At 37.4% G+C, this 10,172-nt stretch overlaps 1 long non-coding RNA gene across 1 annotated transcript; it reads left to right on the top strand.

The window, feature by feature from the left end:
• Nucleotides 1–696: 696 nt before the first annotated feature.
• Nucleotides 697–7,836, top strand: LOC122228211. The gene is made up of 4 exons (XR_006206476.1): nt 697–962; nt 5,704–5,875; nt 7,333–7,387; nt 7,584–7,836. It is a non-coding gene; the product is annotated as an uncharacterized LOC122228211 (long non-coding RNA).
• The last annotated feature ends 2,336 nt before the right edge of the window (nt 7,837–10,172 follow it).

Raw genomic sequence — 10,172 nt, 5'->3', positions numbered from 1 at the left:
TTGAAGAACTCATTATATGGCAGTGTCATTCATTGAGAATCAGTGTTGGAGGAAGAAGTTTGGAGGGAAGAAGTGGTTCAATGCGGTATATTATGGTAGACATGATACTGGGACCCCAAAGAGGGCCACATCCTGATTGCCTAAGAGGACTTTGCAGATGCAAATAAATTAAAGATTTTGAGGGGGCACCTCAGTGGTTTAGGTGATTAAGCATCTGAATCTTGGTTTCAGCTCAGGTCATGATCTCAGGGTTGGTGGATTTGAGTCCTGCATTGGGCTCTGTGCTGACAGTGTGGAACCTGATTTGGATTCTCTTTATCTCCTTCTCCCTCTGCCCCTCCCTCACCCTCTCTCTCCCCAAATAAATAAATAAACTTAAAAAATATATAAATTAAGGACCTTGAGATAAAGAGATTTTCCTGGACAGTACGGGTTGGCCTTATGTAATCATAAGAAGAAGGAGGCAGAAAAGTCACAGTCAGAGAAGGAGATACAATGATGGAAGCAGAAGTTGGAGTGGTGTGAGAAAAAGCTGGAGGCCAGGAAAGGTAAGGAAATAAATTCTCTCCTATAGCTCCCAGAAAGAACACACAGCCTTGCGGACACACTGAGTTTAGGACTTCTGACCTCCAGAACTGTAAAAGAATAAATTTGTGTCATTTTAGGCTGCTGCATTTGTGATAATTTGTTACAAGAGCCATAGAGAAGTAATACAGGCAAGAGTTTTATGCTCTGTGGGATATTCGACTCAGAGGTCTGGTAAGCAATTGGACAGATCTGTCTGATGCTCAGGAGAGAGGGGAAGACCGGGGCATTGAGAATGGAGAAGCACCAACATTGAACTGGTGCTGGAAGCAAGGTGCCTGGCAGAGAATCCATGGATGGGAGTGAAGAGAAGAGTTCCCCAAATAGAATGTAGGGCAACCCTAACCTTTAGGGATGGATAACAACAAAGGAAACTGGTAAGTAGCCTATAAAGTAGAAAGAGTGTAAGAAGAGTGAGAGTCAGGGGAAAATGAGGAAAGAAAATATTTTAACTATGGGGATTTGATTATTAGTGTCAAATGCCACTAAGAGACATTAGCTCAAAGAAGTTTAAGTAACATATGTATTGAAAAGTGACAACTGGATAGGAAGGAACCATGAGGAGAGAGGTTAAAAAAGGAAGCAAGAGAAAATGCCCTGAACTCCCAGTCCCTTAGAAAGGAGATACTCACTGTACTCGAGTGGAGTTGGGGAGGTGGTGGCTGGGCAGGAGCAGACCTGTCTTTCTCTGGGATGGAAGAAGATGTGGGGACAACAGCAAAGTGGAATGCAGAACAGTGCCCTAGAAAAGGCAGAAAAATCCTTTTTCACTCTGCTCTGATCCCTTTTGATACTTGTCATGATGGCTACTGATTGTATAAAGTTTGATGCATGTAATAAGGAGTAAGTGATTTATGGAAATTTCTAATTTAAATATTCAAAGAAAAGCATGCTAATTTATTTGGGAGAAAAAATCAACAAGACACGTAGAAGTCTCCAAACAATAGAATGGTTTAAATTACTTAATTGGACTCTGGATAGGGTTCACAAGGTCATAGAAATTTGTAACAAACACACACACAAAACAAAACCAAACCAGTATTACACTAAATGTAATGGAAAAAATAACTTAAACAGGAATATAACTCTGGTGGACTAGGAAATCATGAAATGTTTTAGTTCAACACTCATGAGAAAAGGTAAGGTGATGTTTTAAACAATTGAGAGCATTCAATTTAATCAGTCCCTTATCAAATATATATTAATCACCTATTATCTGCCAGTAACTGCCAAATAAGGAAGGGTAAAATATTAGGAAATAGAGGATATGAGTGCTATAGTATTTATTATTTATCTCCCACTGAAACTGTGATTGACTATGTAAGTAACATCCTTACCACATCCTTATCTTGGTTACACAGATTTATTTAAGAGTTGGTTTAAATGATGGAATGTTTTATTTATTGAGCCATAAAGCAAAAGGAATTATGCTACAAAACAGAAAGACACACACACACACACAATAGTTTAGATTACCTTAAAGACAGGTAAGCAAACGGGTGCAAAACAGGCAATTTTACTTATGTGCAGCAGGTATGTATCTGTGTATCTGTGTATGTATGCATGTATCTCTGTCTCTATAGATAGATACATACATTAAACATGAAAGAATGTGCATGACCTGTTTGGTATAAATTGGTATAATCAAAGTTTCTCTTATAAAACTAATCTTTTCTAAATATTTTATTTCATCAATCCACATCTATAAGTATTACATAAAAGAGAGACCAACCTGTGAAATATACTGTCAAGCATCAGAGATTAAATTGGTTTGTTCTGTGATTCTGTAAAGTGCACACAAGAGAAATGATATGGAAGTGTTTAGGGAGGTGAATGATAATGGGAGGGTCTTGGCAGTTTGCTCTGGAGAGCGGTGAAGCAAAGCTAAAGGGAAGATTTAGAAGCTCTCTAGCATAAGAAAATAAAAGAAAGTAATCAAAAGTTGAATATTTTTCCCTTGGCAAAATAGGCAGTTTCACTGAATCCTTCCTGAAATAATTGTAAGTTGGAAATAGGTGAACTTGAGTCATGGTAATCAATTGAAGGGAATTAAATGTGTCATCTTGATGACCAACAAAAATGAGAAGAGATAATGCATGAATTTAGCTAGTTTTAGAAACTGGATCAAAGCTCATGATCTGAATAAAACAACAACGACAAAAATGAATCATCTTAAAATGAGAACTTGTTATATTTTTTGGTATAAATATGCATTCTCTACATATACAAACACATTTCTATAAAAGTTGATAATGTCTTTTAATTCTTTGGTGATATTTTACATATAACAGAGCCCTTATCTTTACGGTTAATACTGCATAATCAGAACACATAAAATAGAATTTTTATCCTTGATTTACAAATTCTCCCCATAAAAAGCACTCAAATAAACCCGATTTTGCAGGTAATCTTGGAATTCTATTTAGCAAATGACGCATAAGAAATTTATTTTGCCAATTTTCATGGCGTGACTCTCCTGACGATTTCTCTTAGACCTAAAAATTCTTAAGAACAAAAGTTCTCTTCAGCCTTAGCAGACTGTCCCACCAATGGCCTTTTGCACAGGAAGGAGAAACGAGGAAGAGAAATTGTTAGGAGTGCTATCCTTATAATCAAATGTGGCTTTGGAAAAAAAAAAAACAAAACTCAGAAAGTAACCCTTATCCTTGGGAAATAATGACCACTTTACCTGAGTGGGCTAATGCCTGGAAGGAAGCCTTTGGATAATGAGTTCTACTAGAGGGGTATCTGCTCAGCTTTTATCAAGGAGGCAGATGATGAGATAGGGAGCTGAAGCCTAGTTGAATGAATATAAGCTCTATGCTGGAAACTAGGTCAGATATATTGTTTCCGTTTGAAATAAGGGGCTCTCAAGAACCAGAAATTTTTTGGGAGAATGCCTAGAAATGTACAGCAAGTAGACATATTTCTGACGAATTTTGCAGCCCCTTTGAAGCTGGCCTGCCTTGACCTCCATTAGCAATAGCCACACAATGATGCAGAGACATAGACGTTTTGGAATTCGCTCTTTTAAACCAATCCAAGTGTTGTTTTTTCTTTTGCGGCTATAACAATGGTTGTGGTCTGAGAGGTATAAGCACTATTACACATACTGTGTTCTATGTTAGCAAGTGTTAAACAATGAATAATATAATGGGAGATATATATTTAAGAATGCCTACAGGCCCTTATCTTTCCACTCCACAGTGTGGAATGGTTTATTTTTAATTATTTGAAAGCAAACCTTGGCTAACCAGAATTCTTTCTTTTAAGTTTTTTTCACACTAAATTTACCACATACTTTCCATTTAAATAATTTTTCATCTATCTGGGCTTAAAAACTATGAGTATTTTTCTTAAGTGTGAAAAGTTATTACCCTGTAGACTAATTAGACAGCCATCCTTAGCTTTCCTAAATGAGTTTAGAAAAAAGAGCACCCATAGTGACAAATACAAATTTGGAGATAGTTCAGTTTAAAGTGGAAGTTTTATTGGAAATGATGTCATTGAAAGGAAGCATTACTTAGAAATAGATTCTTATATTAAGTCTGTCTTTGTGGCAAAGGTACTTACATGCATTCTATAATGGCGTCTCTTTTTCTTTTCCTATAATGTTCATTAAGGTTTGTTTCAATAAAACATTTCCTACTCTCTAAACTCATTTGTTAAGGATAGCAGATTCATTTGCTAATGTTTGTGTTAACTCTTATGATTCCATTGCTCAAGAGTTGAAAACCTAACAGGGTTTGAAAAGCTTTAGGTATATATGGTTATTTCTCAATGTTTTTATGGAAATATAGGTAGCATTCTATGTGACATGAATTGCTGATGATTGAAAATTTATTTTAAAATTGGAGTGGAAGTAAGAAATTGAGAGGACATGTGGAAGAATTTTTTTAATAAAAAATATGAGCTTTTATGAGATCAATATGATTACACAATGGTAGCTATAGTAATAGTAATAACAATATCTACTCTGAGCACTGAGGTCAACAGAATTAGTTAAGCGTTTATAGAAGAAATGTATAGGAATGTAAGTCAGGAAGGTTTCTTTGATCTGAAATTGAGCAAATGTGTTCTAACATCTTGTCTCAGTGTTGAAAGCAGCAGGCCTAACTACATGCTGGAGAAAAATATTTCACTAGTTTTCCACAGACAGCCTTCACCAGGGCGCTATCAAAGCCAAACTCAAAACTGTGTGGTCAGGCTTTAAAAGCATCATTGCTACATGACAAAAAGTCTTTCATAAATGCCAAATGTACCATGGTTTAACCGCTTACCAAGTGGCCTTCTGTAGTGTAATGCAACATTAATCATATCAAACAGAGAAAAGAATTCAGAGCTAAACCTGTCTTTTTATGTGTCAATTGAAATACTTGGCTTGATTTAATTAGTCTCAGTTGCTTTTGATGGAAGGCTAGGGAGATCGTGAGGAAGTTGCCTGGTACATTATTAATTCTCCACATCTTTATTGTCGTGCCAACCCTATTTATCCCATTTCGAATTCTCCATGTCCCCTTCCCTGGCAGTGACAGCTGTTAGGGCTGTTGTGGCCACTTTTTTTTTTTTCTTTCCTGTTAAGAGGGCAAGCAAGCAGTTGCTGTTCTTTCCAATGCCCAGTAAAGGAGCAGTGGGAGCCTAGTGGCTGAGCGGGCCCCTCTCAGTGTGTCAGGGGTCTCTCTTTGGGAAGTGATCAAGTCCTGCTCACTCAAGAAGCTGGACTTTGACATTGTTCTTTGACTTGACAACCTAAAATCCTTCTCTGCTTTCCTGGATGAGCCTGTAATGACCTCTTTCTAAAGTCAAAATATTGACTATTACTTACACATTCAATCACACGTTGTCACATTTGAGCAGCAGTGTTTTCCTCCCAGAATTCTGCGGATGCCCTTGCCCATTCATGTTCTGCTTATTGCATTCCTGCACATATCCATGGTGTGTGTGTCTGTACAAATTTGAAGAATGATCACTTGCAGGTAACCATGATGGATCAAGATACTACATGGCACTCTCATGCCTAGAATAATAATTTTTCTTCCAGTTTCAAAAAAAATCAGTGATTTTCTTATGTAAGTGAAATTTTCATGCTTCTCACATTTTTATTTTATTGACTTCCAGCTCCAGATTTCTCTTTTACTGAGGCACCCTCCCCATCAATTGCAAACTGTCAACCAAGTTTACACAATATTGCCTTCCTTCCATCACTGAGTCCCATTCAACTAAATACATCATACAGAAACATCAGAACTAGGAAGAATCACCATGGAAAAATAATATTAAGGCAGAGTTGGTTTGTGTTATTTTGTTTTTGTTTGTTTGTTTGTTTGTGCTTTTTTGGCCCACCTTAAGGGTTATTCCAAATGAGCTAGATTAAAATGACTAGTGCTGAGACATGTCTTTTCAAAAATAACCTCTGCAACTGGGAGAATATAATTCATGCTTTTGTCAGACTTACACTCAAGTATTTATTTTGTCAAGATGTATGATTCAAAGTTGGATAGTGCTTTTTTAAAATATATTTTTATCATTATTTTCAAACATTGTGAAGTGGTTCTCATTGAGTTTATTTACATAATTCCTTAAGCCATGATTATTATGTAAGTAAGTCTTTTGATTTTTAAATATTTTTAAAATTTTTATTCTTTGTTGGAAAGAGCACAAGTGAGGGAGGAGCAGAGTGAAAGGGACAGAATCCCAGGCAGGCTCCATGCTCAGCTCAGAGCCCAATGTGAGGTTCCATCTCACATTGGCGAGGTCATGACCTGAGCCAAAATCAAGTCAGATGCTTAACCAGCTGAGCCACCCAGGCACCCCTGGAAATAAGACTTTTGAATCCTCATATGAATGCTGAATGAACCAAGCCTCATAAGGGTCAAATAACTTGCTCATGTGAGAGGCAGAGATGGAATTTTCATCCAGATTTTTGACTAAGAATATATTTTCCCCATTATATTCTAGCTTCTGATTTTGTTCAGACCATATTTTTGGTGATGTTTCTTTAAATAATCATGAGGGAAAAAGACTAACAAGAGTGGGTTTTGTTGTGGTTCCAGACTTAAATTGTTTTACATATTTACTCCCAACAATGTAAAGTTTAAGATTTCCGCATTAAACATTTGGAGAAATAGGGGCGCCTGGGTGGCTCTGTCGGTTAAGCATCCGACTTCGGCTCAGGTTATGATCTCATAGTTCGTGAGTTCGAGCCCCGCGTCGAGCCCTGCGTCGGACTCCGTGCTGACAGCTCAGAGCCTGGAGCCTGCTTCACATTCTGTGTCTCCCTCTTTCTCTGCCCCTTCCCTGCTCATGCTCTGTCTCTCTCTGTCTCAAAAATAAACAAACAGTAAAAAAAAAAAAAAAAAAAAAAACATTTGGAGAAATAGATAGGTAAGTGTGATAGTGAGGACCTTGACATTAATGCTGCATAAGGAAAAATTATGAGGTTGGGATGTTTAATTGATAGAATGAAAGACAAAAATACATGATATTTGTTACAAATATTTAAAGAGCTGTAATGTATAAGACAGGGCTGTATTTTGTTTCTATTGGAGGGAAACACAGGACCCTTTGGAGAAACAAAAGGAAATGGATCCACATGCAAATATTTACATAGATGTAAATGATAGGAAGAAAGATAATTAGATAGATAGATACATACATACCTACATACATACATACATACATATTACAGGAAATATTCAAGCAGTAGACTCATAGAGGAATTTTATTGCTTTGTTGTTTTTTTTTCAGAGTAAATCACCCATATCTGAGTTCATTAGAATGAAGAATTAAAATACTTTTCCAGGTAGGAGGAGCAAATATTGGTGAACAATCATGTCTATGAGAAATCCATTGTAGAATCTTGTTTTTAAGTTTTTATTGTATTCATTTTCTTTGATTACCAATGTTGTTGGTTTTTAATATTAGTTTTCTTCACATGTTTTGAAATTTTGGTTTTCAGACTCATCTAAGGTTTTGATATGTTTTTCTCTTTGTCTGAGCTTATCACCAGGGACTCACTAACAAGCCACAATAACCCAGTTTTCTAGCCCTGCTTAGAAGTGCTGATTGCCACCAGAGACTAAGGTCAAATGCCAGAAGCCACAAACTCCAAACAAGCCTCCATGACCCAATTTTTGACTGGTTTGATCCAGTTCAGACTCTGTGCTAACCCTCCAGATGACCGTGGGATTATTACCACCTGCAGTGAAACCTTGGATTGCGAGTAAATTGTTCTGCAAGTGTTCCACAACATGAGCAAACATTTCTAATAAATTTTAACTTGATAAACAAGCAGTGTCTTGCAATAGTAATAGTATGTGCTGCTGAACGTCACATGATCACAGCTGAGCCAATGGTTCTTCTGTCTCTCTCTCTCTCTCTCTCTCTCTCTCTCTGGGATTGTGGATGATTGTCTTCCATGCTTGGACACTTGGTCTCAGGCCATGCTGTTTGACAGAAATGAGTGATTTTTCAGAACATTAGAAGGTGCCCACAACTGGCACTAGTGTATTTTTTGTCACTTCATATCCATTCTGTTACCCTATGTCTTTTGATTGGAGCATTGAGTCCATTGACGTTTAGAGGGAGCACTGAAAGATATGAATTTATTGTCACTATGTTTCTTGTAGAGTTGGAGTTTTTGTGGTGTTCTCTGGTCCTATCTAGTCTTTGCTGCTTTTCATCTTTTTTTTTCTTTTTTTTCTCTGTCTTTTCTCCCCTCAGAGAGTCCCCCTTAAAATTTCTTGTAGGGCTGGTTTGGTGGTCACTAAAGGTCACTCCTTTAATTTTTGTTTGTCTGGGAAACTTTTTATCTCTCCTTCTATTTTGAATGACAGCCTTGCTGGATAAAGAATTCTTGGATGCATATTTTTCCGATTTAGCACATTGAATATATCCTGCCACACCTTTCTGCCCTGCCAAGATCTGTCTTCCCTTGTAGGTTAAGGACTTTTTTTCCTCTTTCTGCTTTCATGATTCTTTCCTTGCCTGAGTATTTTGTGCATTTGACTCTGATATGCCTTGTTGATGGTCAGTTTTTGTTGAATCTAATGGGAGTTCTCTGTGCTTCCTGGATTTTGATGTCTGTGTCTTTCCCCAAGTTAGGAAAGTTTTCCACTATAATTTGCTCACATGACCCTTCTACCCCTTTTTCTCTCTCTTCATCTTCTGGGACCCCTGTAATTCTGATGTTCCTTTTTAATGACTCACTGATTTCTCTAATTCTTAAATTGTGCTCTTTTGCCTTAGTCTCCCTCTTTTTTTTTTTTCTGCATCATTATTCTCCATAAGTTTGTCCTCTATATTGCTGATTTGCTGCTCTGCCTCATTCATCGAATGCAATCCATTTGAGATTGCAGCTCAGTTATAGCATTTTTTATATCATCCTGACTGGCTTTTACTTCTTTTATCTCTGTAGAAAGGGATTCTAATCTATTTTTTACTCCAGCTAGTATTCTTATTATCATGATGCTAAATTCTGGTTCAGACATCTTGCTTGTATCTGTGTTGATTAAGTCCCTGGCTGTCATTTCTTCCTGCTCTTTCTTTTGGGGTGAATTCCTTCATTGTGTCATTTTTAAGGGAGAAAAGGAATTAATAAGGTAAAAAATAAAATTAAAAAATTAAAAACAACACACACACACAAATCGAGTAAATGATGCTAGATCCTAGGTGTGTTTTGGTATGGGTGTTGAAAGGAGCTTGATAGATTAGAGAAAAAAGGGAAGAAAAAAAAGGAAAACGTTTGAAAATTTGAAAAAAAATGAATACAATGAAATAGAATAAAATGAAATGATGGAAGTAAAGTAGAACTTGAAAAATTTACCAAAAAAATAAAAAATATAGTAGAAAAAAATGAAAGACATATTTTTAATAAAAATTGAAAATAAAAATAAATTTTTTCTCTTTCTGTGTTCAAGAAAAAGAAAAGCAAGGAAAAAAAAAGAAAATTGAATAGATGGACCAGCGAACAGACTGAAATACAACTGAAATTACTTTGTTTTCCCCCTAGAAGTCAAATTATGCAGCAGTTTACAGTCCGTAAACTGAGCACATGGAGAGACTTCTGTTCCTGAAGAGCGAGGTTGGCAGTTGGGCAGGGCTTAGTGTAATGGCTCCGTTCTCCACTAGATGGCGCTGCATAGGCTACTGGGGTAGATTATTGTGGTGCTTGTAGGTGTGTATGCGCATGAACGCGGGGGTTGAAAATGGCGTCACTCAGATACCCAGTCTCGGAACTCTGTTCTCCCTGATCTATAATGGCACACCCTTTGTCTCTAGCTTCTGTCCACTCCCCATTTTTACCCTGTCTGTGACCAAGCCCTAGGCAGCACCTCCCTCCTGAGTTTCATCTCAGATGTGGCTGTTTTCCCGACCCCTTATTTCTCAGGGACTGTGGCTTTGACCTGTTCTGCTCCTCTGCAGGAAGTTCTCACCGAGCACTGGCCGGGTGCCGGCTGTGCCCAGGAACGTTCGCAAGACCGTGCTGCTGCCAATGCCGGAGACTATTGCTGGGTACTAGCCTGCCCCAGAAAAAGTTCACACGATTGTGTAGCAGCAGCATTTCAAGGTTTATGGAAAATCGTAAC

This window comes from Panthera leo, chromosome C1, assembly GCF_018350215.1.
Source record: "Panthera leo isolate Ple1 chromosome C1, P.leo_Ple1_pat1.1, whole genome shotgun sequence".
Classification (NCBI taxonomy): Eukaryota; Metazoa; Chordata; class Mammalia; order Carnivora; family Felidae; genus Panthera; species Panthera leo.
Note: the sequence above shows the minus strand (reverse complement) of the source record. Positions and strands in the feature narration are given on the sequence as shown.